Below are 12528 nucleotides of genomic sequence, written 5' to 3'. Positions count from 1 at the left end.
AAAACAGAGGATAGGGCTAAATGGTACATTTCCCCAATTGAGAAAGATGAATAGTGGAGTGTCCCAGGGATCTGTTCTGGGACTACTGCTTTTTAATATTGCTATGCTCCATGGTTGCAGACGGCTGCGACCGCTGCTGCTCACCTCTCTTTCTACTACTTTGGCTCCGTTGGGTGAACTCGCAGCTTCTGCCAGCTATCACAGGCCTTCCGGCCTCCATTCCCGGGCCTATCTGGGCAGGATGGACGTTGCCAACCGCCATCTTGACCTCGGGGTTCCCTAGGCACGTGTGCTCTCCGACCTGCTTTAACCACATCATGGTGGGAACCTCAGGGGCGTCTCCATCAGATGACATCAGTCAACTCCGATATTTAAGCTCACCAGCCCTGACAGCCGCCGACTTGGCAATGAGTTCACTTGCTGTTCCTACCTACTCTCTTCAGCGTTGTTTCGTTCCTGCTTCCATGGTGTCACACTATTGGGTACCCGCTCCTCAGGGGCCCTTCCTTGTCTCTTCGCTATCCGCTCCTTGGAGAGCCTTGCACCCAGATTCCTGTCAGCCTCACTTCCCAAGGCTTCCTAGAGAAATTCTACTTGTCTCCAGTCACTGTGAGTACCATGCTGTGTGTGTGTTATCTACGTGGAATCCCTCTCTGGTGTACCCCACTCTGTGGACCATTGCCATGAGGAACCATCTCCGGGTCTATCCTGCTCTACGGACCAGCACCATGACACCATTAAGAGGAACCCTCGCCAGTGTACCCCGCTCTGCGGACTACTACGTGATCTACCACCAAGGAACCCTCTTGTGTACCATCTCTACTGACCAGTGTACTTCAGAGACTGTAACTACTTCCCGGCACCCCCGCTCCTCGGGTAGTGCCGCAGCCTTGCCTGACTCTTGTCATCACCTGATTCTGATGTCAGCTTGTGCTGGCATTCCATGGCCCGCCTCCTGGGGTCACTCTCTCCTCTCCATATATAACCCCTGCTGTATATCATCCCACAGCCGAGGCTCCGCCTCCCGACAGTAAGGCCCAACAGGCTCCTCCCCTGGGCGGTACCACCTCTCACCTTGGCCGAAGGGCCCACATATTAACATTTCCTTACAGATTGCCAAGTCCATGGACCCAGCACAGCTCTTGGTCCTCCAGGCCATCCCTGGCCTGGCCCAGCAAATTTCTGATCAGCTGAAAGTTTTGGAGAACTTGGCTAATGCCATAAATATTTTAAAAAACCTGGCTGGACACTGCCTCGACATCTTCCAAATTGAGCTCCACTCCACAGATGTCTTTGTTCTGGCCATCTGTGCTCCTGCCAGTATCTCTTTGTTTTTCAGGTGGCCCCTTGTCCTGTAGGGGCTTCTTGAATCAGTGCAACATGCACTTTTCTTTACAGCCTGCATACTTCCCTGATGTAGCTACCAATACAACATGCATACTATCTCTGCTAGAAGGACAGGCGTTGGCCTGGGCATCACCCTTGTGGGAATGAGTGGACCCGATGCTCCAAGATCTCCCGGGCTTCCTTGCCCTTTTCCGCTACGTCTTTGATGACCCTGCTCGCCAGGCTATTACTAGTTCCACACTACTGCACCTGCATCAAGGTTCCAGATCCCTTACCGAATATGTCATCGAGTTTAAGACCCTTGCGTCTGAGCTGCACTAGAAGGATTGAGTCCACACATCAAAGATGAGCTAACAGCTCGAGATCTTCCCAACACCTTGGACGCTCTTGTGGATCTCACAGGTCGCATTGACCGCCATTTCCATGAATGCTCACAAGAGATTAGAGGTCCCAAGAGGGTAGCTACTGGCACTCTCCACATCCAACCATCATCGTCCCCAAAGACCACTGCTCCACAAGATATCAATGAGGAAGAACCTATGTAGATGGGTCGCAGCCACCTCTCCTCAAAGGAGAAACTTTGTCGCCTACGTTCATGACTATGTATGTACTGTGGTCAACTCGGGCATGTGATATCTACCTGCCTATTTTGTTTAGGAAACTTCCAAGCCTAGGTTCTGCCAGAAGATTTCTCCTAGGCCTGACATGACCCTCTCCCCCATTAATGTTACCTGTTTCCATCAATTCAGGTACCCTGGAATTTCACACCTTAGCCTTAGTGGATTCCGGGGCTGTTGGTAATGTTATCCTCCAACAGCTGGTGAAGCATCTCTGGATTCCCACGGTACGTATTCCCACGCCACTACTGCTCTCCTCTATCCATGGTGAGCCACTACCTGGCGAAGTTACTTGCTCCACAGTTCCCATCCAACTTCATACCGGATCCATACACACGGAGACCATCTCCTTTCTTGTACTAGACAAGGCCATCCATCTGCTGGTCTTTGGACTACCATGGTTGAAGCTTCACACCCCACAATTCGACTGGGACACCTTGCAACTTTCCAAATGCGGCAACTCTTGTCATAAGAACTGCTTGGAGGTCGTGTCACCCCTGCCGTGCCTAACCACCACGATGTCTCTTCCCGGTCTCCGGCTGCAATACTCCATTTACGCCGATGTCTTTTCAAAGAAAGCTGCGGACACTTTATACCTCATCGCTCATTTGACTGTGCGATAAATTTACTCCCTAATTCAGAGCCCCCTCGCAGAAGGGTGTACCAACGTTTGCTAACAGAAACTAAGGCTATGTCAGACTACTAACAAGAGAATTTGGCAAAAGGCTTCATTCAACCTTCTAAGTCTCCTGATGGAGCAGGATTCTTTTTAGTGGGTAAAAAGGATGGTTTCCTCTGGCTGTGTATAGATTACCACGGCTTAAACAAAATTACTCGGAAGGACCGATACCCCTTGCTGCTCATCTCTGAACTTTTTGACAGGCTCCAAGGGGCCAAAATATTCAAGTTGGACCTGAGAGGGGCCTATAATTTGGTCCAGATATGCCAGGGTGATGAATGGAAAACCGCTTTTAACACCCGTGCCAGCCATTTTGAATACCTGGTAATGTTCTTCAGTCTTTGTAACACCCCAGCGGTGTTCCAGAACATGATGAATGAGGTATTTAGAGACACGCTCCATCAGTGGTCGTAGTCTATCTGGATGACATCCTGGTATTCTTACAGGACCTCCAAAATCATCACCGAGATGTCTGCAAAGTTCTTGTATGCCAAGCTGGAAAAAATGTTCCTTCAAACAAGAGACTGTTCCTTTTCTCGGCTATGTGGTCTCGAGTTGAGGCTTCCAGATGGACCCCCAAAAGACCAAGAGCATCCAGGTTTGGCCCGAACCAACGGGCCTAAAGGCGCTTCATAGATTCCTGGGATTTACTAATTACTACTGGTCATTCATTCCACATTACTCCACATTGACCGCCCCTCTCACCGCCATGACCCGCAAGGGAGCCAACCCTTTGCAGTGGTCACCTGAGGCCACATTATCCTTTCAGAAACTTAAGGACGCATTTCTTAGAGAACCATGCTTACGTCACCAGGATCCCCGATGACCTTTCATTGTTGAAGTCAATGTATCCGATGTCAGTGTTGGTGCAGTCCTGAGCCAGAATTCTGCCAATCATATCTTACATCCCTGTTCATTCTTCTCTCACCACTTCTCCCCCACATAGCGCAATTATGGAATCGGGGACAAAAAATTATTGGCAATTAGGCTCGCCTTCGAAGAGTGGCGCACCTGGCTCGAAGGGGCTCAGCACCAGGTTACAGTATATACAGACCACAAGAACCTAGAGTACCTGCACCATGCACAGAGCCTTAATCACCAGCAGACACGCTGGTCTCTCTTTTTTACTCAGTTCAATTTCCTGGTATAGTACCGGCCAGCCGAAAAGAATACCAGAGCCAATGCCCTTTCTTGGTCCTTTACCACCGAAGACGTTCCGGATGTTCCGTGTCACATCATCAGTCCAGACAAGGTTCTTCTCTCCGCCACGTTCACCGTACCACCAGGGAAGATGGTGGTTCCCTGTCTACTTTGTAGAAAAATTCTTCGATGGGCTCGCGATTCCCTGTTGGCGGGCCATCCAGGTCAAGCCAGGACCCTATCATCACTCCAGAGGTTCAACTGGTGGCCACCCATGAGGAAGGATGCTCAAGCGTATGTGGAGTTGTGCCCCACATGTGTCCGTCAGAAGCCTCTGACGGGTCAACCCTGGGGTCTCCTGCAACCACTGTCCGCACCCAGTGAACCGTGGACACACATTGCCACTGATTTCATAGTGGATTTGCCTCTTTCCATGGCAGTAATATCATCTGGGTCATGGTGGACCGGTTTTCAAAAATGGCTCACTTTGTGGCTCTACCTGGCCTCCCTTCTGCCCCGGAACTGGCAAAACTCTTTATTTGTCACATTTTCCGACTCCACAGACTTCCGAGGCATATACTCTCCGACCGAGGGGTACAATTTATGGCCAGGTTCTGGAGGGCCTTATAAAAGAAATTTGACATTGCTTGGACCTCATGTTGGCTTATCACCACAGGCCAATGACCAGATGGAAAGGACAAATCGGACTTTAAAGCAGTTTCTCCGGGCATACGTAAACTCATGACAAAATGACTGGTCCGAGTTATTACCTTGGGCTGAGTTTGCCCTCAATTCTCATCTCTCCGCAACCACCGGGTCTTCATCCTTCCAAGTGGTATATGGACGTCAGCCCCTGCCTCCACTTCCGTTACCTCTGTCAGTGGCCTCTCATGCGGTGCAAGCCACCACTCAAGAGTTGCACCAACTCTGGGAAGACACTAAACGCCTTATACAACAGGCTGCCCAGAAATGCAAAAAGTGCTATGATACCCATCATCAGGCAGCTCCTCAATTCAGTCCAGGTGATAAAGAATGGCTTAGTACACGATTTATTTGTTTGAAATTACCTTCAGCCCGCTTTGCTCCTAGGTACATCAGGCCATTCCCCGTACTTTGTTCTCTGGGCCCAGTTACATACAGCCTACGCCTGCCTACATCACTCAAGATTCATAACACCTTCCACGTCTCATTACTTAAACCTCTCATCTTATCCGAATTTTCCAAAAAGCCGCCTGAACCTCAACCTATGACATCGGAGGACGACATCACCTATCAGGTACAGGACGTCCTAGATATACGGAAATGAGGAAGACGATGGGAATATCTGATATTGTGGGAGGGCTTTGGGCCTGAAAAAAACAGCTGGGAGCCTGCGGCTAACATCCTCGATAAAGAATTGATCAAGCAATTTCACGTCTCAGCTGAGAAAACCCAAACCCCCGGGGAGGAGGCCCTAAGAAGGGGGGTACTGTTACGCTCCACAGTTGCAGAAGGCTGCGACCACTGCTGCTCACCTCTCTTTCTAATACTTTGGCTCCGCTGGGTGAACTCGCAGCTTCTGCCAGCTACCACAGGCCTTCCAGCCTCCGTTCCTGGGCCTACCTGGGCAGGATGGACGCTGCCGACTGCCATCTTGACCTCGCGGTTCCCTAGGTGCATGCGCACTCTCCGACCTGCTTTAACCACGTCATGGCGGGAACCTCAGGGGCATCTCCATCAGATGACGTCAGTCAACTCTGATATTTAAGTTCACCAGCCCAGACAGCCGCCGACTTGGCAACGAGTTCACTTGCTGTTCCTACCTACTCTCTTCAGCGTTGTTTCGTTCCTGCTTCCGTGGTGTGAGACTATTGGGTACCACTACCGTGATCTACCACCAAGGAACCCTCTTGTGTACTATCTCTACTGACCAGTTTACTTCAGAGACTGTAACTACTTCCTGGCATCCCCGCTCCTCGGGTAGTGCCGCAGCCTTGCTTGACTCTTGTCATCACCTGAATCTGACGTCAGCCTGTGCTGAGGTTCCGTGGTCCGCCTCCTGGGGTCACTCTCTCCTCTCCATACATAACTCCTGCTGTATATCATCCCCCAGTCAAGGCTCCACCTCCCGACGGTGAAGCCCAACAGGGCTCCTCCCCTGGGCGGTACCACCTCTCACCTTGACTGAAGGGCCCACTTATTGACATTTCCTTACAAATATATTCATAATTGACCTGGAAATGGTAACAGATGAGGTGATCAAATTTGTAGATGACACAAAAGTATTCAAAGTTGTTAAATCACAAGAGGATTGTGAGAATTTGCAAGAGGATCTTCAAAACTGGGAGACTGGGTATGCAAATGGAAAATGAAAATTAATGAGGAAAATGCAAAGTGATACACTTAGGGGCAGATTTTCAAAAAATATGCGCAATTTTATAACAGGCGCATGCTGACGTGTAGATGTTATAAAATTCAGGGTCGCTGCACACAAGCGGGGATATAATGTAGCAAATTCATGTGGTGACGCATTGGGACCTTCCCCAGTTTCCATCCCAGCAGACTGGGAAGGAACTTCCAACGCCCTACCCTAACTTCCCTTCCCCTTCCCTATCCTACCCTCCCCCTATCCCTATCCTAGCTACCCCTATTTTTTTTATTTTATCTTTTGCTCCTGCAAAGGAGCAGAAGTAAGTTGCACATGCTGGCACCCTGCCAGCGAGTGATCCCCCGGTACAGCAGCAAATGGCTGCTGTACCAGGTGCCTCTAGCTTTGCCCCACCCCCGGACCGCCCCTTTTAAGGCCCCGGCACTTATACGCATCCCAGGGTTTACGTGCGTGGCCAGGCCCATTTGAGGGTCACTGCCCATGTGCCATTGATCAGGTGCTTGCCGTCTTCCTAAGGAGAACACACCAGTATATATCCTTCCCTCAAAGCAGGTGGTACCATCAATAAAAATCATGCAGGATTTCTATCAGGTGGCACGTTTTCCCTCTGTCCTGGGGCAATTGATTGCATACACATCCCTATAAGGGCACCATGGTGAGATGAGGCCACCTACCACAACTGCAAGGGATTCCACTTCCTCAATATGCAGGTAGTTAGTGATGCAAAGGGACTCATCTTGGACATCGTCCTCAAGTTTCCTGGATCCACTCACATAAGAACATAAGAAAATGCCATACTGGGTCAGACCAAGGGTCCATCAAGCCCAGCATCCTGTTTCCTACAGTGGCCAATCCAGGCCATAAGAACCTGGCAAGTACCCAAAAACTAAGTCTATTCCATGTAACCATTGCTAATGGCAGTGGCTATTCTCTAAGTGAACGAAATAGCAGGTAATGGACATCTCCTCCAAGAACTTATCCAATCCTTTTTTAAACACAGCTATACTAACTGCACTAACCACATTCTCTGGCAACAAATTCCAGAGTTTAATTGTGCGTTGAGTAAAAAAGAACTTTCTCCGATTAGTTTTAAATGTGCCCCATGCTAACTTCATGGAGTGCCCCCTAGTCTTTCTACTATCCGAAAGAGTAAATAACCGATCTACCCGTTCTAGACCTCTCATGATTTTAAACACCTCTATCATATCTCCCCCCCCTCAGTCGTCTCTTCTCCAAGCTGAAAAGTCCTAACCTCTTTAGTCTTTCCTCATAGGGGAGTTGTTCCATTCCCCTTATCATTTTGGTAGCCCTTCTCTGTACCTTCTCCATCGCAATTATATCTTTTTTGAGATGCGGCGACCAGAATTGTACACAGTATTCAAGGTGCGGTCTCACCATGGAGCGATACAGAGGCATTATGACATTTTCCGTTTTATTCACCATTCCTTTTCTAATAATTCCCAACATTCTGTTTGCTTTTTTGACTGCCGCAGCACACTGTACCGACGATTTCAATGTGTTATCCACTATGACACCTAGATCTCTTTCTTGGGTTGTAGCACCTAATATGGAACCCAACATTGTGTAATTATAGCATGGGTTATTTTTCCCTATATGCATCGCCTTGCACTTATCCACATTAAATTTCATCTGCCATTTGGATGCCCAATTTTCCAGTCTCACAAGGTCTTCCTGCAATTTATCACAATCTGCTTGTGATTTAACTACTCTGAACAATTTTGTGTCATCTGCAAATTTGATTATCTCACTCGTCGTATTTCTTTCCAGATCATTTATAAATATATTGAACAGTAAGGGTCCCAATACAGATCCCTGAGGCACTCCACTGTCCACTCCCTTCCACTGAGAAAATTGCCCATTTAATCCTACTCTCTGTTTCCTTTCTTTTAGCCAGTTTGCAATCCACAAAAGGACATCGCCACCTATCCCATGACTTTTTACTTTTCCTAGAAGCCTCTCATGAGGAACTTTATCAAACGCCTTCTGAAAATCCAAGTATACTATATCTACCGAGACATGGTGGAAAGAGGATAACCAATGGGACAGTGCTATACCGGGGTACAAATTATATCGCAATGACAGAGAGGAGCAGTCGGGAGGAGGTGTGGCGCTTTATGTCCGGGATGGCATAGAGTCCAACAGGATAAACATCCTGCATGAGACTAAATACAAAATTGAATCTTTATGGGTAGAAATCCCTTGTGTATCAGGGAAGACTACAGTGATAGGGGTATACTACCGTCCACCTGGTCAAGATGGTGAGATGGACAGTGAAATGCTAAGAGAAATTAGGGAAGCTAACCAAATTGGCAGTGCAGTAATAATGGGAGACTTCAATTACCCCAATATAGACTGGGTAAATGTATCATCGGGTCACGCTAGAGAGATAACGTTCCTGGATGGAATAAATGATAGCTTTATGGAGCAATTGGTTCAGGAACCGACGAGAGAGGGAGCAATTTTAGATCTAATTCTCAGTGGAGCACAGGACTTGGTGAGAGAGGTAACGGTGGTGGGGCCGCTTGGCAATAGTGATCATAATATGATCAAATTTGATTTAATGACTGGAAAAGGAACAGTGTGCAAATCCAAGGCTCTCGTGCTAAACTTTCAAAAGGGAAACTTTGATAAAATGAGAAAAATTGTTAGAAAAAAACTGAAAGGAGCAGCTACAAAAGTAAAAAATGTCCAAGAGGCGTGGTCATTGTTAAAAAATACCATTCTAGAAGCACAGTCCAGATGTATTCCACACATTAAGAAAGGTGGAAAGCAGGCAAAACGATTACCGGCATGGAAAGAAGCTATTTTAGCCAAAAGATCTTCATTCAAAAATTGGAAGAAGGATCCAACAGAAGAAAATAGGATAAAGCATAAACATTGGCAAGTTAAATGTAAGACATTGATAAGACAGGCTAAGAGAGAATTTGAAAAGAAGTTGGCTGTAGAGGCAAAAACTCACAGTAAAAACTTTTTTAAATATATCCGAAGCAGAAAGCCTGTGAGGGAGTCAGTTGGACCATTAGATGATCGAGGGGTTAAAGGGGCACTTAGAGAAGATAAGGCCATCGCGGAAAGATTAAATGATTTCTTTGCTTCGGTGTTTACTGAAGAGGATGTTGGGGAGGTACCCGTAATGGAGAAGGTTTTCATGGGTAATGATTCAGATGGACTGAATCAAATCACGGTGAACCTAGAAGATGTGGTAGGTCTGATTGACAAACAGAAGAGTAGTAAATCACCTGGACCGGATGGTATACACCCCAGAGTTCTGAAGGAACTAAAAAATGAAATTTCAGACCTATTAGTAAAAATTTGTAACTTATCATTAAAATCATCCATTGTACCTGAAGACTGGAGGATAGCAAATGTAACCCCAATATTTAAAAAGGGCTCCAGGGGCGATCCGGGAAACTACAGACTGGTTAGCCTGACTTCAGTGCCAGGAAAAATAGTGGAAAGTGTTCTAAACATCAAAATCACAGAACATATAGAAAGACATGGTTTAATGGAACAAAGTCAGCATGGCTTTACCCAGGGCAAGTCTTGCCTCACAAATCTGCTTCACTTTTTTGAAGGAGTTAATAAACATGTGGATAAAGGTGAACCGGTAGATATAGTATACTTGGATTTTCAGAAGGCGTTTGACAAGGTTCCTCATGAGAGGCTTCTGGGAAAAGTGAGAAGTCATGGGATAGGTGGCGATGTCCTTTCGTGGATTGCAAACTGGCTAAAAGACAGGAAACAGAGAGTAGGATTAAATGGGCAATTTTCTCAGTGGAAGGGAGTGGACAGTGGAGTGCCTCAGGGATCTGTATTGGGACCCTTACTGTTCAATATATTTATAAATGATCTGGAAAGAAATACGACGAGTGAGATAATCAAATTTGCAGATGACACAAAATTGTTCAGAGTAGTTAAATCACAAGCAGATTGTGATAAATTGCAGGAAGACCTTGTTAGACTGGAAAATTGGGCATCCAAATGGCAGATGAAATTTAATGTGGATAAGTGCAAGGTGATGCATATAGGGAAAAATAACCCATGCTATAATTACACGATGTTGGGTTCCATATTAGGTGCTACAACCCAAGAAAGAAATCTAGGTGTCATAGTGGATAACACATTGAAATCGTCGGTTCAGTGTGCTGCAGCAGTCAAAAAAGCAAACAGAATGTTGGGAATTATTAGAAAAGGAATGATGAATAAAACGGAAAATGTCATAATGCCTCTGTATCGCTCCATGGTGAGACCGCACCTTGAATACTGTGTACAATTCTGGTCGCCGCATCTCAAAAAAGATATAATTGCGATGGAGAAGGTACAGAGAAGGGCTACCAAAATGATAAGGGGAATGGAACAACTCCCCTATGAGGAAAGACTAAAGAGGTTAGGACTTTTCAGCTTGGAGAAGAGACGACTGAGGGGGGATATGATAGAGGTGTTTAAAATCATGAGAGGTCTAGAACGGGTAGATGTGAATCGGTTATTTACTCTTTCGGATAGTAGAAAGACTAGGGGACACTCCATGAAGTTAGCATGGGGCACATTTAAAACTAATCGGAGAAAGTTCTTTTTTACTCAACGCACAATTAAACTCTGGAATTTGTTGCCAGAGAATGTGGTTCGTGCAGTTAGTATAGCTGTGTTTAAAAAAGGATTGGATATGTTCTTGGAGGAGAAGTCCATTACCTGCTATTAAGTTCACTTAGAGAATAGCCACTGCCATTAGCAATGGTTACATGGAATAGACTTAGTTTTTGGGTACTTGCCAGGTTCTTATGGCCTGGATTGGCCACTGTTGGAAACAGGATGCTGGGCTTGATGGACCCTTGGTCTGACCCAGTATGGCATTTTCTTATGTTCTTATGTTCTTATGTACCGGTTCACCTTTATCCACATGTTTATTAACTCCTTCAAAAATGTGAAGCAGATTTGTGAGGAAAGACTTGCCCTGGGTAAAGCCATGCTGACTTTGTTCCATTAAACCATGTCTTTCTATATGTTCTGTGAGTTTGATGTTTAGAACACTTTCCACTATTTTTCCTGGCAGTGAAGTCAGGCTAACCGGTCTGTAGTTTCCCGGCTCGCCCCTGGAGCCCTTTTTAAATATTGGGGTGGATTTGCTATCCTCCAGTCTTCAGGTACAATGGATGATTTTAATGATAAGTTACAAATTTTTACTAATAGGTCTGAAATTTCATTTTTTGGTTCCTTCAGAACTCTGGGGTGTATACCATCCGGTCCATGTGATTTACTACTCTTCAGTTTGTCAATCAGGCCTACCACATCTTCTAGGTTCACCGTGATTTGATTCAGTCCATCTGAATCATTACCCATGAAAACCTTCTCCATTACGGGTACCTCCCCAACATCCTCTTCAGTAAACACCGAAGCAAAGAAATCATTTAATCTTTCCTCGATGGCCTTATCATCTCTAAGTGCCCCTTTAACCCCTCGATCATCTAATGGTCTAACTGACTCCCTCACAGGCTTTCTGCTTCGATATATTTTAAAAAGTTTTTACTGTGAGTTTTTGCCTCTACAGCCAACTTCTTTTCAAATTCTCTCTTAGCCTGTCTTATCAATGTCTTACATTTAACTTGCCAATGTTTATGCTTTATCCTATTTTCTTCTGTTGGATCCTTCTTCCAATTTTTGAATGAAGATCTTTTGGCTAAAATAGCTTCTTTCACCTCCCCTTTTAACCATGCCGCTTACATCCTCTTGCGGTTAGGAATTCATGACCTCTTCCAGAAAGGAGACATCACTGTGGGCTCGCTACTAGGTAAGAAACAATCCATTGCTATCACCATATCACAACCAGCCTCCTCTGTGGATGTCCCATATCTCTATGTTGTTTGCCTGTGCTGCAGGAGAGCTCAGACCTAGCCTAATCCCCTAATGTGCAATCCTACCAGAATTCCTAGAAAACTGCTTTGCAATGGTTTCTCTTTTGCAGTTGACAGAGGCTATCCCCTCAAAACTTGGCTCATGATCCCTGTGGCCAGAATGCCACAGAGGTGTGATACAACAAGGCCCAATGGAGGGCCTGCCTCCGTTCCAGCACCAGTGCCATCTTCCACGGAGAACTGCTGCGTGAGTACTTGGCAACAAGTCTCTGTGCCCAGGGATCTGGTACTCGCTCCTCGAGGGCCAGCTCTCCCTATCTCGGGGCTTCTCCATATTGGGGACTCTGTGAATATCTCAGTGTACTCATTTTCTCAGTTCTTCTTCCTAAAGCACTGCTACCGGAGAAGCCGCTATTCCGGTGCCCTGAGGAATACTAGCCCAGCCGGGCTCCATCTTCTACTCACTACCACCACCTCTGGTGGCTTCATAAACTGTCTAATAAAAGA

This window comes from Rhinatrema bivittatum, chromosome 1, assembly GCF_901001135.1.
Source record: "Rhinatrema bivittatum chromosome 1, aRhiBiv1.1, whole genome shotgun sequence".
NCBI lineage: Eukaryota > Metazoa > Chordata > Amphibia > Gymnophiona > Rhinatrematidae > Rhinatrema > Rhinatrema bivittatum.
Note: the sequence above shows the minus strand (reverse complement) of the source record.